At 40.7% G+C, this 11200-nt stretch overlaps 2 pseudogenes; one reads left to right on the top strand and one right to left on the bottom strand.

Moving 5' to 3' along the window:
• The first annotated feature begins 4472 nt into the window (after window positions 1-4472).
• On the top strand, window positions 4473-4576 carry LOC120361957 (small nucleolar RNA SNORA40; annotated as a pseudogene).
• A 2020-nt stretch (window positions 4577-6596) lies between these two features.
• Window positions 6597-6728, bottom strand: LOC120361999 (U4 spliceosomal RNA; annotated as a pseudogene).
• Between the last annotated feature and the right edge of the window lie 4472 nt (window positions 6729-11200).

The following is an 11200-nucleotide window of genomic DNA, read 5'->3' as shown; positions in this document are numbered from 1 at the left end:
TGTGGAGATGGATGGCAAAATTCTACATTCTGTTCTACAGAGCCTGCCCTCTGCAAAAAAGCCCAACTAAGTTGCTAGCAGCTGGTGGTGATTGGCACGAAGGCTCTGGCTCCCTCAAGCTCTGCCTGACTGCCCCAAACCCTGAGGGAATCAATCATTCTTGCCCTACTTATAATCCATTGGCAGCACCCCAGCATAATAAGGCCCATTAATTGGGAAGCTCTGCTTTATTAAATCTTTCACTAGGCCGGGTGCAGTGGCTCACGCTTGTAATCCCAGCACTTTCTGAGGCCAAGGCGGGCAGATCACCTGAGGTCAGGAGTTCGAGACCAGCCTGGGCAACATGGAGAAAGCCCATCTCTACTAAAAATACAAAATTAGCTGGGTATGGTGGCGCATGCCTGTAATCCCAGCTACTGGGGAGGCTGAGGCAGGAAAATCACTTGAACCTGGGAGGTGGAGGTTGCTGTGAGCCGAGATGGCACCATTGCACTCCAGCCTGGGCCACAAGAGCGAAACTCCATCTCAAATAATAATAATAATAAATCTTTCACTAGAACTACACAGTGGGATGGGAGAAAGATTTGCCATTCTAGGCCTTCACAAGAGCGATGTCCCACACGCAGTCACACTCTCCCTCAGCCTCTCTCTCTAAAGTCCCTCTGGCATTCCCACTCTCTTCCTCAGGAAGCGATAGTCTAGTCTCCTCAAGAGAAAGAGCTCTAGTGTGTTCTGGTTTCTTCATCTAGAGGTAGAGGAAGGCTTGCTGCTACCTAGGCTTGGGGGCTTTGAGGCTGAGGCCTGTGGGGGTCGTGGTCTGTCATTCCTTCTTTACCCCTAATGCCTCTGGAAGCTTCTGCTGTGCCAAGGCAAGCCTCACTCACTAAAACATCAGCGATGGGGCTGGACTGCTGGACTCCTAGCAACACTGTCGTAGTCACAGTGACAACAGCTGAAGGAAACCCAGTTCCTAGGTGGACTGAGCAGGCTTCCAGATTTTTCTCCTTAAGGCAACAGAAGCCAGTTGTGACCCTCTGAAATGAGAATGCACTCCTGTGATTCATAGAACTCTTGTGAGAGGGCGCGCTCTAGAGAGGGAAGAAGCATATTCTAATGATAGCTAAGAGAAGGGCTAGGGATCATTTAATTAGAAAAATAACCGAACTTTGTTTTACTTCAAGCTAGGTAAGTGGTGTATGTATTTTTACGCTTCAAATTTGTTCTTTCCTGAAATGTAATTGCCTCCAGTATTATTGGCGTCTAGCACAACCGGCCTTAACATAAAGGTAATGACATACTAAAGTAGTGAAACAAAGTGGGCTGTTCTCTCTGATCACCTTACTTGTCGTAGACTTCAAATCTCATTCCAAACCTCGCTTTCCGAGGAAGTGCTCTGCTAATTCCTGCTCTGGCAGCTTCTTTAATCCTGGGTGCCCTTGGAAAAGTGAACAAAACTTCCGAGTTTTTCGCATATTTGTCTGTTCCATTTTGTAGTGAATCACTCAGCTTACTTAGCTGCTCCTCCTCCTATGCCTCTGGTCTGCCTGAGGAACACGAAGAAAAGAGCCAAGTACAAAGGAATGTTGGAAACAGGGTCAGGCCCTGGGAGTTGCCTTCTTTTCTTCTCCCTGGAATTAAAAATATCATTTAGGTCATGAAACTGCTGCCTGGGTTAACAGCCAAGTCCCTGTCTACCCGCAGCTGTGCTGGCATTTCAGCTGACCAATCTTGCTATTTATTCCTTGTTAACTCTTACTTTTCCTCCTCTAGGCTCCCCTAAGTACTTTAAGCTTTTCCCTTCATAGCCCTTACCACTCTGCTTATTTCTAGTATCTTTCACACTACACTAAAAAGTACGTGAGGGCAGGGTCTATGTCTACCTGATTTTTCACTATGTCCCTAATATCTAGCCCAGGGTTTGCCTGGCGTAAGGCCAGCAGACAGTAAATATTTGCACACATAAACAAAACTCCATTTGGCTTGGGGACTTGAGCAATTATTTTCTTTTCTCTAAGCCTCAGTTTCCCTATCTGTAAGATGAGGGCTCTATAGATATTCTTCAAGGTCCTTTTTAGTACTGACATTTTATGGTTTACTTTCCTCAAACCTCAGTCCCATTCTCAGTAACATTTCTCACTGATGTCTTCATCTTCCACTTCGATGATACCAATATTGGCCCAAGTGAGATCTTACGATATATCCTGACCATTTCTAAATTATTTTGCATAGCCACCTCTTCTGTCTTCGATTACCTCTTGTTTCAAGGAAGAAAGATTTCTCCATTCATAATTCCTGGCCTTCCCCTCTGTTTTCCTCTGGGATCTTACCTTCACTCATTCATTCAACAAATATTTGTTGAGCACTTACTATGTGCCAGGAGCTATACTAGGTACCCAGAATAGAACTATAGGCAAATCTAATCCCTGCTATTCAAGAGTTTATACTCTTCCTCTATAATATCTCTGCAGATGCTCTAAAATCTTTATCTTCAACCTGGATACTTTTCCAAAGCTTCAAACTGTAATGTTCCAAGTTTCTTTTGGTCATCTCCATATGGATGTCTGATCAACCCCTCGTATCATTTGTAGCATATTCCAAACCAAACTCTTTTCACTAAACTGTTTTTTCTTCTTGTTGATAGTCTTACTTTGGTTAATGATTCTATCATGGTGTGAGCCACTGATATTTGAGACCCTAGAGTCTTAACTGCTTTCTTTAGTTTTGCTGTCTGTACAAGGCTGAAATGGCTTTCCAAATGATATCTACATCCTAATCTCTGGAACCTGTGACTGTTACCTTATATGGCAAAAAGAACTTTGCAGATGTGATTAAGACTCTTGAGATGGAAACGTTATTCTGGATGGGCCTGTGAACAAGTGTCCCATAAGGACAAGCATCTTTATAAGGGAGCGGTAAGGGCATTTGACATGGAAGAGGAGAAGGCAATGTGACTATGGAGGCAGACACTGTAGTGATGGCCAAGGAATGCTGGTAGCTACTGAAACTGAAAGAGGCAAGGAATAGATTTTCCCCTGGAGCCTGCTGATGTCTTGATTTTAGCCCCAGAAGACTCATTTTGAACTTCTGGCCTCTAGAGCTGTAAGGTAATAAATTTCTATTTTTAGAGATAGAAATTTAAAGATCTGCTGGGCGTGGTGGCTCAAGCCTGTAATCCCAGCACTTTGGGAGGCCGAGGTGGGTGGATCACGAGGTCGAGAGATCGAGACCATCCTGGTCAACATGGTGAAACCCCGTCTCTACTAAAAATACAAAAAATTAGCTGGGCGTGGTGGCGCGTGCCTGTAATCCCAGCTACTCAGGAGGCTGAGGCAGGAGAATTGCCTGAACCCAGGAGGCGGAGGTTGCGGTGAGCCGAGATCGCGCCATTGCACTCCAGCCTGGGTAACAGGAGCAAAAACTCCGTCTCAAAAAAAACAAAAAAAGAAATTTAAAGATCTTTCTATTGTTTAAACTCAGTAAGTTGATGATAATTTATTATGGCAGTCATAGGAAGTTAATACATGGTCCTCACTCAAATCAGTTGCCAAGTCCTTTTAAGTCTACTTCTACAATGTCTTCCAGATCCATTCTCCACTTACCATCTCTACCATTACTGCTCTAGTTCAAGCTCTCATCACATTACCTGGTGTTACCAAAGTAGCTTTCTAAAAACAAGGTGTGGTTCCTAGCTGGTATAAGACCTTCCATAGTTTGTCTGTAAACTTCTGCTTGAACACTTCCAGAGATGAGAAGCTTCCTGCTTATGATGCCATCCATATGATTATTAGACAACTCAAGTTGTCTGAAAGGTATTCCAGCAGCTTCTTTCTATTAGGCCTAGTTCTACCCATGAGGCTCTTCCCTGTGGAGTTACCGTCGGTAGGCTGAACTGCATTTCCTGGAATTGTCTTCCTTTTAGGTTTCCTGTTAATGGGGGCCACAAGAGAGATTCTTGTGTGAGATTTGAAAGGCAGAAGCAAAACAGCAGCCATTTTGCTACCCAGAGTAGATGTTTAGTAATTGACCCATTATCACGGTTTCTGCACTAATCACCATCCTCATGAGTCTACTGGATGCAGTCAGATTGGCACTGGATGCAATAGCAAATAAAGACATACAGTGAAGAGGCCTGATCCCTTCTTTGGCTCAGATGGTATGCATATCTGAATGCAGTCTAGTGAATTCAGACCACATTTAGGAACATGGCAGCGATAGCTTCATGATGACTGCTGGGCTCACTTCTACCCAGAGCCTCACTAACCCCACAAAAAAGTCTAGACATTTGTTTCACGGGGTTTTCTTGAAGCTGTTTCGGTGTGGGGGTGGGGGCGGTGTACCAGCAGCAAACCACTTGGGCCTGTGGGGAACATCGTAGACCACACCAGCATATTTGGATGAATATGCTGTCCAGCAATGGTAATTATGGAGAAATTTTAAAAAATCAACAAAAAAAGATAATAAAAACCCATATAAGCTGTGGAGAAAGACTTACTGACAGGTGCAAAAAATAAATCATCTTTTGCAAATCAGAACTCATTGTTCAGTATGAGTTTTGATACATTGAAGAAGGAATATTATGAAAAGCAAATGAAAAAAAACCCCATAATTCCACTCTCCTGAGGCAACGACTGTTAACATTTTGGGTACAACATAGTTTATGTTCTAAGTTTAAGTCTGACTCTGTCAATGCTTTTTGACTTGGGCAAGTGTTAAATTTTTCCAGCCTCAATTTCCCCATATGAAAACTGAGATAATAATGCCAACCTAGCAGAGCCGTTGTGAAGTTCTGATAAGATACTTTATGTAAAGCACATAACCTGTAGTTGCTCTCAAAATTGTAGCCATTATTATTTTACAAGGTGTATTAGTCTGTTCTCACACTGCTGATAAAGACATACTTGACACTGGGTCATATATATCTATATAAAAAAAAAGAGGTTTAATGGACTCACAGTTCCACATGGCTTGGGGAGGCCTCACAATCATGGCAGAAGTTGAAAGACATTTCTTACATGGTGGCAGCAAGAGAGAATGAGAACCAAGTGGAAGGTGTTTCCCCTTATAAAACCATCAGATCTTGTGAGACTTATTCACTACCATGAGAACAGTGTAGGGGAAACCACCCCATGATTCAATTATCCCCCACCAGGTCCCTCCCACAATATGTGGGAATTATGGGAGCTACAATTCAAGATGAAATTTGGGTGGGGACACAGCCAAACCATATCACCAGGTTATTCCAATTACAAATAACAGTCCTAACCACTCTTTTGATTTTTCTTGTGATGATATTCTTCCTTAACTAAAAAAGAGTGGAAATATAGATGGAATAAGACTGGCCACAAGTTGATAATTGTTGAGAACGAGGGTTCATTTTACTATTCTCTCTCTTTCTCTCTCTCTCTCTCTCTGTATGTGTGTGTGTGTGTGTGTGTGTGTGTGTGAATTTTCTACATTAAAATGTTTCTAAACAACAGCAACAACAACAAAAAACCCATCAAAAAAATAAAAAAGAAATAAAGAAGACTTCCATCTTGTTTTTGTCCCAATCTCTTGTTACAAACTTGTTTTCTTTGGTTTACGACCCTGTAAGTTGGGTTTGCAAATATAAACTGGAGCCTATTTGAAATGCAACTGCGTGGCATGAGCCACTACTTTTAGGTCACACCATTTGTGGATAATGAGATGAATGGGTGACTTTCCCCTAAAAGGGCATAAAAATCTATGGGAGGTGGTAGGGACAGTACAGAGATCTGTGCAGAGAAGCTAATGTGGCAGTGACCTAACAATACTGTTGAGTAGTTCTTCATTTTTAGACCCTCTGGTACTGGCTAGTTGGTCTTCTTCTGCCTCCCTTCCATCCTGTGGGCTTCTCCCTGCCAGATGCTGAGGACCTACCATTAACTTTTCAGGAATTTTGTGACGTAGATGATGTTACACTGGGAGCTTACAGTTGGCCATGATGGGAATATTTATATGTTGAAAATCAGCAAACATTATAAATCAGATTTTTTTTGCTGTTGTCCTGAAGAGCTGCTTGCTAAACATCTACCAGTGCACCATCAATCATACCATTCCAATAAGTTCCCTTTTTTCCTCAAATGAGCCAGAGTTGGATTCTGCTACCCTTTTCCTAGCTTCTCCAAGTAAAACAATTAGTAATGAGTATACTTCAGAGAGAGAGAGAAGAGTTTATTGCTGCTGCTACTGCTTCTAAGTGCTATTCGTGGCATGGGGCTCTTTTTAAGTCAATGACTCCACAGATACTGATAAAATGCTTAATTTCCCTTTCTAATTGTCAAATAGCTTTTTGGGGAACTGTAAGTGACACGTACCAGCACTGGAGGTCTCAGAGAAGACAAAAGCTACCGTAGCCTCTTCCTGAATGCCTCCAACTCCATACATTCCACAGTTCCATAACAAGACTCTCACCTTCTCTTCTTCACTTTTCACTGAGATAGACTGAGATACACTGGACAAGCTGCAACTGACCTCTTGCAGATTTTTCAGATTTAGTGGTTCATTGATTCCCATTGTCATTTCAAGTTTTCCCTCTGGTTTTGAAATTTTGTTTTCTTTTGGCCTTAAGGAAACCTAGGTTGTACACTGTGTCACTAACTCACCACATCAACTTGGGCAAGTATTTTTTTTTTTTTTTCTTTTTCAATTAGCAATAATCGCGCCTCGGGTAAACCTCATTGGCTACGATACTGCCACTGCGCAAAGCTGGGCAAGTCTTATCTCTTAAAATTGCGATCCCTACATTCACTCTGGGCTCTGGCATTCTCTAACTATGCCTGTTGTTGTTGTTGCTTGGGTAATGAGACTACCATTTATTCCCTTATCCCAGTTGTATTAATGTGGTTTAAAACCCTTTCTTGGTCCAGTGTTGTGGCTCACACCTGTAATCCCAAGGCAGGAGGATCACTTGGAGCCAAGAGCTTGAGACCAGCCTGGGCAACATAGTGAGACACCTGTATCTACAAAAAATAAAAATAAAAAACAGCCAGGTATGGTGGTATGCCTGCAGTCCCAGCAGCTTGGGAGGCTGAGGTAGGAGGATTGCTTGAGCACTGGAAGTCAAGGTTACAGTGAGGTATATTCGCACCACTGCATTCCAGTCTGGGCAACAGAGGGAGGCCCTATCTAGAAAACAAGTGAACAAACAAAACACCTTTTCTTAAATACTTTTTTTAATTAGATGATTTTTTTGAATTAGATGGATTCATTCCTGTTTCAAAGGTTTGATAACACAGAGTTAAAATGTGAGATTCCGTCACTCCTTCCCCATTCCCATTTCTCTTTTTAGAGGTTGCTATCGTTATTAGTTTGTGTATTTCTTTCAGGTCTCTTAAAATGCATTTACATATATACATAAATACATATATGTGAATATAGTACACACTCGGGCAAATGGGATCATACTATATATCTTGACCTCTGACTTGATTTCACGGGCTGAATCTGAGGAGACTGAGTCAGAAGAATACCGGAGAATGGGGTTCATTCCCAATTTCCCCACTTCCCTGTATGTGGCTACCTGCAGTGTTCTTGTCCGATTTTGCCCTTACCTCCAAGCCCCAAACTCCTTCAGTCCCCAACACTGTAAGATAAGATTAGTCCTCCACATCTGAGACTTGAGTGGAGGAAGAAGCCAATTGTGAATCATGTCAGGTTAGAATGTTACTACAGGATGTATATTGCAGGGTTCTGTGGTGCTGTGATTTACTTAACACCTCCCTATTGAGAATCTGTTTGTCTTCAGACTTGTCTTTATTACAGTCCTGCAAGGAACATCTTTGTAAATACATATTGTGCATATGGGTGTTCATAAGTTGAATTCCTTGAAGAGAAAAAGTCAAAAGGAATGAACACTGAAAAGTTTAAGAGACTCTGCCAATTGCATACTCAAAGTTCTTATTTTATCTACCACCAGCAGCATATGACTGCCTATTTCCTCACATATTGTCGATATTAGATATTCTCAATCTTTTCAATTTTTGCTAATCCGATGGACCAAGAATAATCTCATTTTAATCAGCATCTCCATCAATAACTAGTAGGTTGAACAGCTATTTGTGACAATTGGTCATGTTTCTTCATCATAAGAATTGCCTAGTACAAGCTTGTCTAACCCATGATCTGCAAGCCGCATGCAGCCCAGAATGTCTTTGAATGTGACCCAACATAAATTCGTAAACTTTCTTAAAACATTGTGAGTTATTTTGTGATTTTTTTTTTTTTAGCTCATCAGGTATCATTATTGTTAGTGTATTTTGTGTGTGGCCCAAGACAATTCTTTTTCTTCCAATATGGCTCAGGGAAGTCGAAAGATTGGACCAGTACATCAGTGAAATGTCAGAATAAGGAGGTTGGGTACAGTGGCTCATGCCTGTAATCCTTGGCACTTTGGGAGGCCAAGGCGGGCAGATCATTTGAGGTCAGGAGTTCGAGACTAGCCTGACCAATATGGTGAAACTCTGTCTCTACTTAAAAAAACTACAAAAATTAGCCGTGCATGGTGGTGTGCACCTGTAATCCCAGCTACTTGGGAGGCTGAGGCACGAGAATTGCTTGAACCCAGGAGGTGGAGGTTGCAGTAAGCCAAGATTGCTCCACTGCATTCCAGCTTGGGTGACAGAGTAAGACTCTGTCTCAAACAAACAGACAAACAAATGTATCAGAATAAGGAGCTTCAAAAGTTAATTGCTTCATAAAAGCAATGAATAAACTGGCAAGAACTGTCAGAATCAACTTTTTCAGAATTCTGGACACTAATAAAAACCTTACAGTAACCAGGGGAATTCTTAATCAAGAAAATATATTTGGATCTCAGTAAGAGAACTTTGTGGCCAGGGTTGGCAGTGGTTTTGAAGACAATAGCCCTCACTCTTGGAACGAATACCCAGCATTGGAGAAAGTAGAACAGGGATTATACTCAAAGAATCCTGGTGGATTGTTTTGACCTGACTGGTGACTCCCTTGAGTACAGACTCAAAGGACTTGCCTTTATTTTATCTAACTTGGAAATCTCCCAGGGTTGAGATGTCTACTCTGGGAGTGTTTGCCAAAAATATTTAAAGGCAAATGTTTTAGGTGTTCCCACATGGGGAGGGATAACATTTGAGGCAAACAATAGAAAACCAAAAAGCTTGGGAGGAGAGGCTGGAAAGTGAGATGCTTTAGGGAATAAGGGCTTTGAAAACGCCTACATATTCTTGGGAATCTGAATGGCCATACGTATGTCCGGGGCTTTGCATATGCTCAGGAAAGAACTGAGAAGGCCATAAACTCTCACCTCTGATTTACCTCCAGGCTCTGTGCAAGAAGGTAGTATAGGCTCAGGCAGAGTTTTAAACTGCTTGACTGAGTGTTGAAGATGTATCCCAACATAAACGGAACTTCTCGGTAAAGACTGAAATATTGTGTGTGGTTTTTTGTTTGTTTGTTTGTTCCAGGCATGTCAGGAATTCTTTGTTGAATCACTGGCTGACCACTAAGTATATAGAAGAAGGAATCCAGTGGCCACACATGACAAAGAATACAGAATTTACATAATTAGTTTAGAAAAGACATTAAACAAACCACAAACCATGTGGGGGGGATTTGATTTTTAGAGTTGCCACATTATAATATTCAAAATGTCCACTTTTCAAAAAAAAAAGACATGCAAAGAAACAAGGAAGTGTGCCTGTATGCAGGAAAAAATAAATCAATAGAAATTGTTCACATGGAGGCCCATACATTAGACTTACTCAACAAAGCCTTTTAATTAACTATTTTAAATATGCTTAGAGATCTATGGAAACCATGAGTGAAGAACTAGAAGAGATCAGGAGAATGATGTCTCACCAAATGGAGAATATCCAATTAAAATTATAAAAAAGAAATTGAATAGAAATCCTGAAGTTGAAAAATGCAATAACGGAAACAAAAAAATTCATAAGAGGGGTTCAGCAGCAGAACTGAGCAGGCAGGACAACGAAACAGCAAACTTCAAGATTTGTCAATTGGAACGATCCAGTCCAAGGACCAGAAAGAAAAAAAAAAGTGAAGAAAAATGAATTGAACTAAGGGACCTGTGGGATACTATCAAGAATATCAACATAAGCATAATGTAAACTCCAGGAGAGAACAAGAGAAAGGCAAAGAAAGAATTTTTGAAGATATAATGGCCAAAAACTTTGAAAACTTGATGAAAGACATTACTTTTTGCCTCAATATAGCTCAATGAACTCCAAGACGGATAAACTCAAAGACATGCACACCAACACTTATCATAATCAAATTATATAAAGCCAAAGAGAATAATGAAAGCAGCAAAGAGAAACAACTCATGATACACAAAAGATCCTCAATAAATATTAACAGCTAATCTCTCATCAGAAACAATGGAGGTCATAAGACAGTGGGTTGATGTATTTAAAGTGTAGAAAGAACAAAACCCTGCCAATCGATTCTATATTCAGCAAAACGACCTTTCAAAAAGGGAGAAACTAAGACATTCCCAGTTAAACAAAATCTGAGAGTTCACTGCTGTTGGACCTCCCCTACAGGAAATGCTAAAGGGGATCCTTCAGGCTGAAATGTAATTGCCATACATAGTAACTCAGCAACTGCATGAAAAACAAACCAAAACACCATTAAATGTAACTATATGGGCAAAAATAAAAGTCAGTATTAATGTGTCTTTTGTTTATAACTCCTCTTTTTTCCTATATGATTTAAAAGACAAATGCTTAAAGTATAAATTATAATCCATGTTGGTGAGTACATATTGCATAAAGATGTAATTTGTGATAACAGTTTCAGGGTGGGATGGAGCTATACAAGGTTTTTTTTTAGTTAATTTTTTTTTTTTTATTGTGGTAAGAACACAACATGATCTACCTGCTTGATACATTTTTAAAATGTACAATACATTATTGTTGACTATGGGTACAATGTTCTACAGCAGATCTCTAGAGTTTATTATTCATTTTGCTTAGTTGAAACTTTAAGCCTGTTGATTAGTAACTCCCTACATCTGCCTTCCCCCTGCCCCTGGCAACCACCATTTCCCTCTTTTTTTTTTTGGTGCCAATTTTTAATACAGTTGTATTCAAGACATTGCATTTTCCACTTACAATACAGTGCTTATAAGTTCAATGCTCTTTCCTTCCTCTGTGCACATGTCCCATATTCAAGTATTGAGAATATC

This window comes from Saimiri boliviensis, chromosome X (genome assembly GCF_048565385.1).
Source record: "Saimiri boliviensis isolate mSaiBol1 chromosome X, mSaiBol1.pri, whole genome shotgun sequence".
NCBI classification, from domain to species: domain Eukaryota; kingdom Metazoa; phylum Chordata; class Mammalia; order Primates; family Cebidae; genus Saimiri; species Saimiri boliviensis.
Note: the sequence above shows the minus strand (reverse complement) of the source record. Positions and strands in the feature narration are given on the sequence as shown.